Source organism: Cyprinus carpio, chromosome B2, assembly GCF_018340385.1.
Source record: "Cyprinus carpio isolate SPL01 chromosome B2, ASM1834038v1, whole genome shotgun sequence".
NCBI classification, from domain to species: Eukaryota; Metazoa; Chordata; class Actinopteri; order Cypriniformes; family Cyprinidae; genus Cyprinus; species Cyprinus carpio.
In genome coordinates, this window is record NC_056598.1 from 31340940 (window position 1) to 31350939 (window position 10000).

General features: G+C 33.8%; 1 protein-coding gene across 1 annotated transcript in view; it reads left to right on the plus strand.

Moving 5' to 3' along the window:
• The window catches only part of LOC109103661 (receptor-type tyrosine-protein phosphatase mu-like), a 203259-nt gene that overhangs the window by 93137 nt on the left and 100122 nt on the right, over positions 1–10000 (plus strand). The window lies entirely within an intron of this gene.

The following is a 10000-nucleotide window of genomic DNA, read 5'->3' on the forward strand; positions in this document are numbered from 1 at the left end:
TAATTTTTTTTTTTTTAACGGAGTCTCTAATGCTCATCAAGGCTGTATTTATTTGTTTAAAAAATACAGAAAAAAAACAGTAATATTGTGAAATATTATTGCATTTTCTAATATTGGTTTCCTATTTTAATATACTTCAATGTAATTTATTTCTGTGACGCAGTCCTGATTTTTTTTTTTTTTTTTATCAGCCAATTGTTTTTTTCCATTTTTTTAAATCATCATATTAGAATGATTTCTGAAGATCATGTGACACTGAAGACTGGAGTAATGATGCTGAAAATACAGCTGCACATCACAGAAATAAATTACACTTTAACAGAGATTCACACAGAAAACAGCTGTTTGGAATTGACTTTCTTCCAGCTTCATCATGGCAGAAGTTCATGTTCTCGTTCTGATCGTTTGTGCGAGGAACATACTTTATTTGACATTAATCTTCATATTAATGTAATGTTCACTTCTACCTGACACCTCGCATGAGAACCATTGAGGAATAGCTTGGTGTGATGCATCATGGGACGCAAGGTTTGTTCACAAACAAATGATTTTATGATCAATGAAAACTTACTTCCTTTTATTATTTATTATTTTTTCTCCTTTTTCTTTCTTCTTTATTTTTCTTTAATATTTTTACTTCCAAGTTTAGATTTTTTTTTCTTTTTTTCTTATTTCATTTTTCTTTCTTTTTTTCATTTTTGCCTTTTCTCTTTCTTTTTTTACTCTTAATTTTTCTATTCATTATTTTTCTATTTTCTGTCTTTACTTTTAAGCTTTCATTTTTTATTCGTTCTTTTAATTACTCTTATCTTTTTTTCTTGGTTTCTTTTTTCTATTAGCTCTTTCTCTATTTTCAACCTCTGTTTTCAATCTTTCTTTCTTTCTTTCTTTATTTCTTTCTTTCCTCTCTTCCTCCCTCCCTCTCTCTCTCTCTTTCTTTCTTTCTTTCTTTCTCTTCCTCCCTCCCTCTCTCTCTCTCTTTCCCCCCGCCCTTTATTTCCTCTCTCTTTCTCTTTCTTCCAGTCGTTTTCTTCTCGTCTCTGGTCCTTCTTTCTTTCTTTCTTTCTTTCTTTCTTTCTTTCTTTCTTTCCCTCTCTCTCTTTCTTTCTTTCTTTCTTTTCTCCCTCCCCGTCTCTGGTTTTTTTTAATCTGTGTTTCTTGTTCTGTTTGGTGTCGTTCATCATCAGTAATGGCAGCTGAGTGGAAGCAGATGAGCTTCAGCACTAATGAAGATAAATTCACTCCTGACTGTTTGTCTGCTTTTATTTTTCTAAGTTTGATTTTAAAGCGGTTGGAGGAATTAAATAAATAACAAAGGAATTAGCTTCAGCACTTTGCAGGATGTTTGTAAACTCATATCCGTCAGTCATGATGTATGTTGTCAGATGAATCACGCAGAGAAAACATGTTTCATTAGACCCAAACCTTTAGCCCTGTTACACAGCAGACGGGAGAGTTCATTCTGTCAGCTTTTACTTCCACTCTTACTTCCTCAAAAGCTCACAAGTCATTTGATTTTCAGAGAGTATCAGCGGGAATGTGGGTCTGAAGAGCTGAAATATAGTGCATGACTCATATGTTATCATGCTTTATGATGCCTTATCATGATTTATGATGGGTTTTGATGTGTTATACATTATGATGCATCATAATGTATTATGATGCTTTATGCATTATTATGTGTTATGATGCTTTATGCATTATGATGCTTTATGCATTATTATGTGTTATGATGCTTTATGCATCATGATGTATAATGACGCTTTATGATGCATTGATACATTATGATGTATAATGAAGTGTTATGCATAATGATGCTTTATGATTTGTTATGATGCGTTAAGCATTATTATGCATCATGGTGCACTATGCATATTATGTGTTACATGCCTGATGCGCTATGATGCATTATGCATTATGATGTGTTATGCATTGATGTGCCATGTGTTATATGCATGATGTGTCATGATGCATTATGTGCTATACTGTGTGGCTTTTTTTTTATTTATTTATTTTTTTAATAAAAGCTGTTTAGCTCAGTTGTTCAGATGCTACGATTCTAATCTAAAAGTCTCTGCTACATACATACGTCAAATCATGAATAGCATCAGGAAAATTGACTATGGCGGAGGATTTGGTGTCAAAGCCAAAAGCTAAAGTCCATGTTTTAATATTTAATATAAGTGTGTTTGTCTTTGTTTGTTTTATTGTTGCTGTGTTTTCATAAAAAAAATATATATATATATGACTCACAAACTAAGCATTGGTTCTAAAGTAAAGTAAAAATCTTTCATGTTACAGCAGGTGTGTATACAGAGCCTCACATGACATGCAGGGGTGGGGGGGGGATAAATATATATAAGTTATATATTGCTCCCACGACTTATTAATTTCTTTCCTTGTTTGAATTTAACTTCTTTCATGTTACTGTAGGATTTGAATTTGGGAATGTATTTATTTGTATAATTATTTGTGTCTTTATTGTTTTATGTATTGTTTATTGATTAATTTATTAATTTATTTAATAATTTATTTGATAGTGGTTTTGTTAGTGGTTGTGTAATTTGAGGGCAGTGAGCATTAGTTCTGACACTAAATAACTCGCAGTCTCCCTGATCTCCATCCCAAACACAGACTCCAGTTTAACACTGAGCATTGATCCCGCTCGGTTGCCACGGTAACACCGTCGCGCTATTGATTGGGTTCACAGGGTGCAACCCGCTTCCCTTCATGCTAAAGAGTGACCTGTGACCTCCTGATCTCCCGAGCAGATCGACACATCAGTCTAACAAATCAGATCGAGCCCGACGGGTCAGGGTGCTGAACTCTTTAATGATTATGGTGGAAGAGCTGTGTTTCATTAACTAGTGTGAGGAGCGATCCGCTCCGTCCGTCTCTACAGCCATCAGACCGTCCGAGATGGAGAGAGACTTCAGACTGAGCGGATCACATTATCAGTGACAGTGTGAAAACTCAACTACACTCTCACTGTAATAAGTGCGATCGGAGCGAGTGAAGATGCAAATGATAAAGCCACATCTGAGAAATTAATACATAAACCCATTAAAATAGACATGTGACCGCATCGATATTACCGATTACGCTGCACATTTTTCAAGATATCTGTCAGTGATGCTGAGGATTTGTAGCACTTACATTGATCTTTAACTTTGGATCCTTCCCTTTCTTTGAACAAAACCAATGCTGGTTGATTCTTCATTATTCTTACGCCAAGAACACAGTACAGTGACAAACTTCCTTAAATTAAACTTTTTTATTAGTGAATGTGTTACAATGCGTTATGATGCTTTGTGTTGCATTATGATGCATTATGATACTTTAATATGCTTTGTTGCATTGTTGCATTACAATCCGTTATGAAGTGTTACGATGCTTTGAAGTGTTTTGGATGCTTTGTTAGGATTTGGTTGTGTTGCTTTATATTTTTGATTTTTGGTTATTTTGTTGCGTTATGATGCATTATGATACTTTATGATGCTTTATATTGCATTTCAATGTGTTATAAAGTGTTATGATGCTATTTTGCATTAAGATGTGTTACAATGCTTTATAATGTTGCATTATGATGTGTTACGATGCTTTGTTGTGTTACAACACATTACAGTGCTTTGCTGCGTTACAATGCTTCTTGATTGTTTGTTTGTTTATTTTTGATTAATTATTTGTTTGTTTGGTTTTTTTATGCTTTATTGTGTTGTTATGCTGTGTTAAAATGTGTCACGATGCTTTATGTTGGGTTACGATGGATGGCCAATGCTTGAAAATTATTATTTATGCTTATGACAATAAAATAGTACAGCGACAAACTTGCTCATATTAAACAGAGAGCTTTTATTAAGGAGAATATGATTGTGGAGCTGCACATGACATGCCAACAAAAATATATTTATTGTGGCCACGAATTAAGAATTTATTCATATAACTTAATTGGCACCCTCAGTTGTATTCATTCATTCCCTCAGTTTGATTTAATTAAAACAATGGAAAGAGTAAATCATCATATTAGAATGATTTCTGAAGATCATGTGACACTGAAGACTGGAGTAATGATGCTGAAAATACAGCTGCACATCACAGAAATAAATTACACTTTAACAGAGATTCACATAGAAACAGCTGTTTTAAATTGTTATAATATTTCAGTATTTCTAATCAAATAAATGCAGCCTTGGTGAGCAGAAGATCCTTTTTTTTTTTTTTTTGAAAACATAAAAAAAAAACATACCAACCCAAACTTTTGAGCAGTAGTTTGGATGTCTACATATACGCATACTTTTATACTTTATAGTTCTAAATGGTCCCCCACACACTTCTCTCATTGTCTGGTCATGTCTGGTCTGGTCTGGTGTAATCATGTCATCTACTTGCTTGATAAATGTGATGTGAATGAGCCATTAGGATGAACAGGAGCCAATAATGTGCTGAGAATTTAGAAAACATTATTTAAATGTCAAGCTGTAATGATAAAGAGCCGCTAATAGTTCCATCTAAATGTCACATTGAAATTATTCAATTAGCCGCTGGTGAGAGAGGCCGAGCGTCATGTGCTCGTTGTGTTTGCTCTGTCACGACTCGCGTTTACAGTTTAACACACGGGACACAGGTTCCAGCTGTTACTGTACTGACATTTACAATATGTGAGATGTTTGATTTATTTCCTCGCAGTGAATCATAAGGTTTGTTTTCTTGCTCAATTTTTGTTTTATTTTCCATCAAAGGCATCAGAAGATTTTACAACAGGTGCAGTTTTTCTCGCTATACTCACCAATAGCTGTTTCTTCTTCTTCTTCTTTTTTTACTAAATAGTTTGATTTATGAAATAAGCTATGATAAGAAATATTAAAAAGATAAACAATTTGCCAGAGATTTTCACAGTTGTGTTGGTGTTTCCTTGAGTCTGTGTGTGTGTGTATGGCACGTTTTCTCTGTACTGAAGCAGAAATTGGCCTGATTCAGTTGCTGATTATTTTTTTCTATGTGTGTGGTGTTTTTAAATGTTGTTATTGTTTTTGTGTCTCTGTGGTATTTTCCAACATTACGTTTGGGTGGCATTCACACATTTCACGTGTGTGTGTGAGGATTTTCCCGTCACGCTCGGACTCGTCCCCGTCACTGTGCGCCGCTGATAGTTACGCAAATAGAGGGATTTTAAAGCTCTATTTTCTGCATGACACTCTTTAAACGACAGCAAATGCATGTGAAGGTGCCTTCAGACGTCCATCAGCTCTCGTTCACTTCATTTCAGTCTGTTTTCATCCTTCAGTATTAAAAACGTTTTGGAATTATTTCTCCCAAAAATTAAAATGGACTTAAGTTTACTCATCCTCAGTCCATCCAAGATCAGGATGAGTTTGTTTCTTCATCAGGTTTGTAGAAATGTAGCACTGCATCAGTGTCTCATCAATGGATGCTCTGCAGTGAATGAGTGCCGTCAGAATGAGAGTCCAAACAGCTGATAAAAACATCACAATAATCCACAAGTAATCCACAGCACTCCAGTCCATCAGTGAACATCTGGAGAAGACAAAAGATTAAACAAATCCAGCATTAAGACGTTTTTAACTCATACATTGAGTCTATAATCCATATTAACGCTTCCTCCGTGTTTTCTTGTCTCCTCCTCGTTCTTAAGTGGTTTTCACATCAATAGGGAGGAAATGTCTGGAAATAAGAGCACTTGAATAACAGCGCACTAGAACTCGCGGGTCACATTTCAGATGCTTTCTTAAATAATCTCCCAAATCATTCTGGGTATACAGCCAATTGTCCAAAAAATCAATAGCTTTTAAGGCTGAGCTTGATTCTTGATTTTCCTTTTGTAAAGCACAAATACCAATGATATATATATTTTTTTAAAATCATTTGCTGAACTTAGAAAATTGTAAAAAGGATAAATGTCTCATATCGACCTCCTATTTACCCAGCGTTCGTCAGTTTGCATTCATAAACACACACACACACTGAAAATTATATATGTAATGTTTATGCATCTAAATGCATGACGTGGAGGCAAAGAACCACCCAACATGAAGCGAGAGCCATGCATTATCCCTTACAAACTCTACAGATGAATATATAGTGAATACTGGTGATATTACGCATCCGTTCACGCAGTCCGTCAGTGATCTCCAGCATGTTGATGTGTGTGATTTGTCAGAATAAGACGGACTGATTCTTAAACTGCGTGCTCAGCTGTTTCTCGTGCGTCTGACCTTTCCAAATGTCATTTTTCTCCTTTGCTTTTTGGTGTTGTGAATAAATGATGAAATGCATCCGAGACGCTAAACTCTGTTCAGAGCATTTCCGTCACGTTTGCTCCGTCTTTGCGGTTTGTCCCCTGTAATGTGTGCTTGTGTTCTGTTTTTATCTTCCATTTGCATTTAATCATTTAGCGAGCGTTTGGCTGTCAGGTCTGAACAGTCAAGGACGAGCTTCACAGAGGAACATGCAAACCTCTGAGACGACCTTCCATTCTTCTGAAACATTCAGTGTCTGTCATTGAACAATACGGCGACGAGCCCCCCGAGGCTGGGCATTAACTGTGCTAAAATCATGTTATGAAACAGCAGCAACATTCAGGTGAACTAATGAAGACGATGTTTGACGAATCGCTGCATTTATTAATGTGGTAACACTTGAAGCCTTTATATTTAATGCATTATAAAAGTATTTTAATGCATTCATTAATGCACCTTATAATGCATTCAGTTATCCCATAAATAATTGTTGTTATAATGCATTATAAGACTTATCTATTAATTATTATCTTCAGAATGTGCAATGCATTAAAACACATGACAAGCAACCAGATTTAACTGATTTAGGAATCTGCAAATATCATAATGCATTTTAACTTTGGTTACAATTATTTAAAGATGTGATGGATTATAACATACATTTAAGAATAATGCATAACTTGAACTTAATGTGTTATACTGTACATAAAGGCTTGAACCTGTTCGTTGTCAAAACAACACTTTGAATTTGAATCTTCAGAGAAGAGCTTCCCGCTGCATGTAAAAGGGTTGAATTAAGACTGTGTTTTATAGCCTGGCGTCTGTTAAAGTCTGTTAAAGTCCTCTGGCCTTGATTCAAACAGCTTATTAGTGACTGTGTTGTTGATATCGACGTGTCTCGTCTGTCTAGACTGTGTGTTTGCTTTGCTCAAATAATGTTGTTTGACAGTCATATTTGACTTCAGATGTGAGGAGCAGTAAAGCATTTTTAGACTCATTGAACGGTTTGTCAAAGCAAATTCTTCAGAAAGATGATTTAGTGCTGATTGACCAGCATACTGATTCTGGTAAAGATGGTTTAAGCAAATTTACTAATTCTTATAAACTCAAATATGAACAACAATATTTTTCCCAAGTTTATTTATTTTTTTTTTTTCTTTTTTCTTTTTTTCTCAAATCTTGCAGGCCTAAAGGGATTTCACACTTTAAAAACACGTCTTCAGAGCAAAAATGGCCCTTTCAGCTGTTATTATTTATTTATTTGCAGATGAACAGACCAAAATAACTGTTTTTATTTATTTTTTCGCAGATTATATGGCTATTATAACTCATTAAATGGTCTTTTTGCTGAAATTTTGTAGATATTTGTGTGTTTTTGTGAGTTTTATGCTGAAATGTTTAATAATAATTTTAGATATTACTATACTAATATATATATACTATTTTTAATGTTTTTGAAAGAAGTTTCTTCTGTTTCTGCTGAAATGTTGCAGAACATTTATTTGATCAAAAATCAAAATACAGAAAAAAACAGTAATATTGTGAAATATTATTACACAACTTAAAATAATAGTTTTTCTATTTTGAATATACTTTAAAAAAAAATAATTTATTCCTGTGATGCAAAGCTGAATTTTCAGCATCATTACTCCAGCCTTCAGTGTCACATGTAACATCCAGTCTATCACATGATCATTTAGAAATCATTCTAATATTCTGATTTATTATGAGTGTTGGAAACAGTTCTGCTTTCTAATATATTTGATGAATAAAAGGTTAAAAAGAACTGCATTTATTAAAAGAAAAAAAAAAACTTCTAATAATATATATTCTAATAATATATTTTCTTTACTATCACTTTTTTATCAATTTTAAAACATCCTTGCTGAATAAAAGTATTGATTTTTTTTTAAAAAAAAAGAAAGAAAAAAAAAAAAATTACCCAAATTACTGACCAGTAGTGTATATTGTTATATAAAATATTTATATTTTAAAAACATAGCTTCTTTTTTTTTTTTTTTTTTTTTTTTTTTTTTTTATTTTTTTTTTTTTTTTTTTTTTTTACTTTTTATTCATCAAAGTATCCTAAAAAAAGTATCACAGTTCTGAAAAAAATATTAAGCAGCAGAACTGTTTCCAACTTTGATAATGAATCATCATATTAGAATGATTTCTAAAGGATCATGTGATAATGATCCTAAAATTCAGCTTTGCATCACAGAAATAAATGATAATTTAAAGTATAATAAATTTAAAAACAATTATTTTAAATTGTAATAATATATCACAATATTACTTTTTTTCTGTATTTTTGATCAAATAAATGCAGGCTTGATGAGCAGAAGAAACTTCTTTCAAAAACACTATGATAAACCTGAGAGATGTTATATGTGAGTGTGTGTGTGTGTGTGTGTGTGTGTGTGTGTGTGTGTGTGTGTCTCCAGAGTGGAAAAGGGAAATTGAGCGCTGTCTGGATCTAATAGGTGGGAAAATGTTAAGTTCCAGAGAAATGGACTTCAGATTTAAGCGAGAATGGAAATTGATCCTATTAGTGTGTGTTGAGGCCTTGAACTCCATCCAGAGAGAGACAGAGACAGAGACAGACGGAGAAAGATCTTCTGATGTCATTCACTGCTGCCCTTCAGAAGTGACTGAAAATATGAATGTTTCCCAGAAGATAAAATGACAATTTACCTCCATCATCGGGTTTCCAGAAGCTTCCGTTCTCTTGCTTCTTCATGTTTGGATCATCAAAACAGTTTGAAAAATATTAGTATAAAATAAAGGCCTATATCATGTTTCAGTTGATAAAAAACGTGACTTGTATTTTGGAAAATACAGTATTCTGGACTAAAAAACCAATCAATTTTTAAGATGCTCTTTATTTTGTTAGTTATTTTGCGGATTACTGTACATTTAGTGTATGCATTCAGCAGTCCAATGCATCTTACAAAAGAGGAACAGAAGCAGTTGTTTGATATGCATTGAGCAGATGCTGATCAGATGTCTCTGGACTGTGCTGTGATGCTGTATTAGATGGAGTCTTTCATCTGCTCTGATTGCTGCTTTGATCCTGGTTTTGTTTATGGGGTTGTTTATAGGAGTGTTTCTAGTGTTTACAGAACCGGGATCAGGGCTCTGATTCCAGTCCACGAGCCGCACAATCAGAAACCAGCTTGTGTGTGTCTGTTTAAAGAGACAGTTGGCTCAGTCTTCATTTACTCCCCTCATGTCACTCCAGACCTCTGTGACTGACTTTGAATCACACTGAATCTTCACACGGCTCTTACAGCAGTAACACAATAAAGATGCTTAACTACATCTGCTCTTCTAACAATCATTATTTGACTTCATATGGATTTGGAATATAAAGCACAAATCACGAGTGAATATGGAAGGCCGTTTGCACCATAGAATGAAAAAAATATGAAAGGTAACTGTGATGAGAAATCAACACAATTGTTACAATTGTGACATATAAATTCAGAATTGTGAGAAAAATGCTATGATTGTTAAATGTGATGAGAAATCAACACAATTGTTACAATTGTGACATATAAATTCAGAATTGTGAGAAGTGCAGAATACAGATTGTGTTGTCCTCAATCAATGAGTCGAATCTTACTGTAGTTACAATCCTATAATTAAATATGAACGTGTTTACCCATCATTCACCATGTGTGCACAAATACAGATTCAGTGTTCCTCACAATCAATAAAAACAGTCGAATGCAAACTCTTTT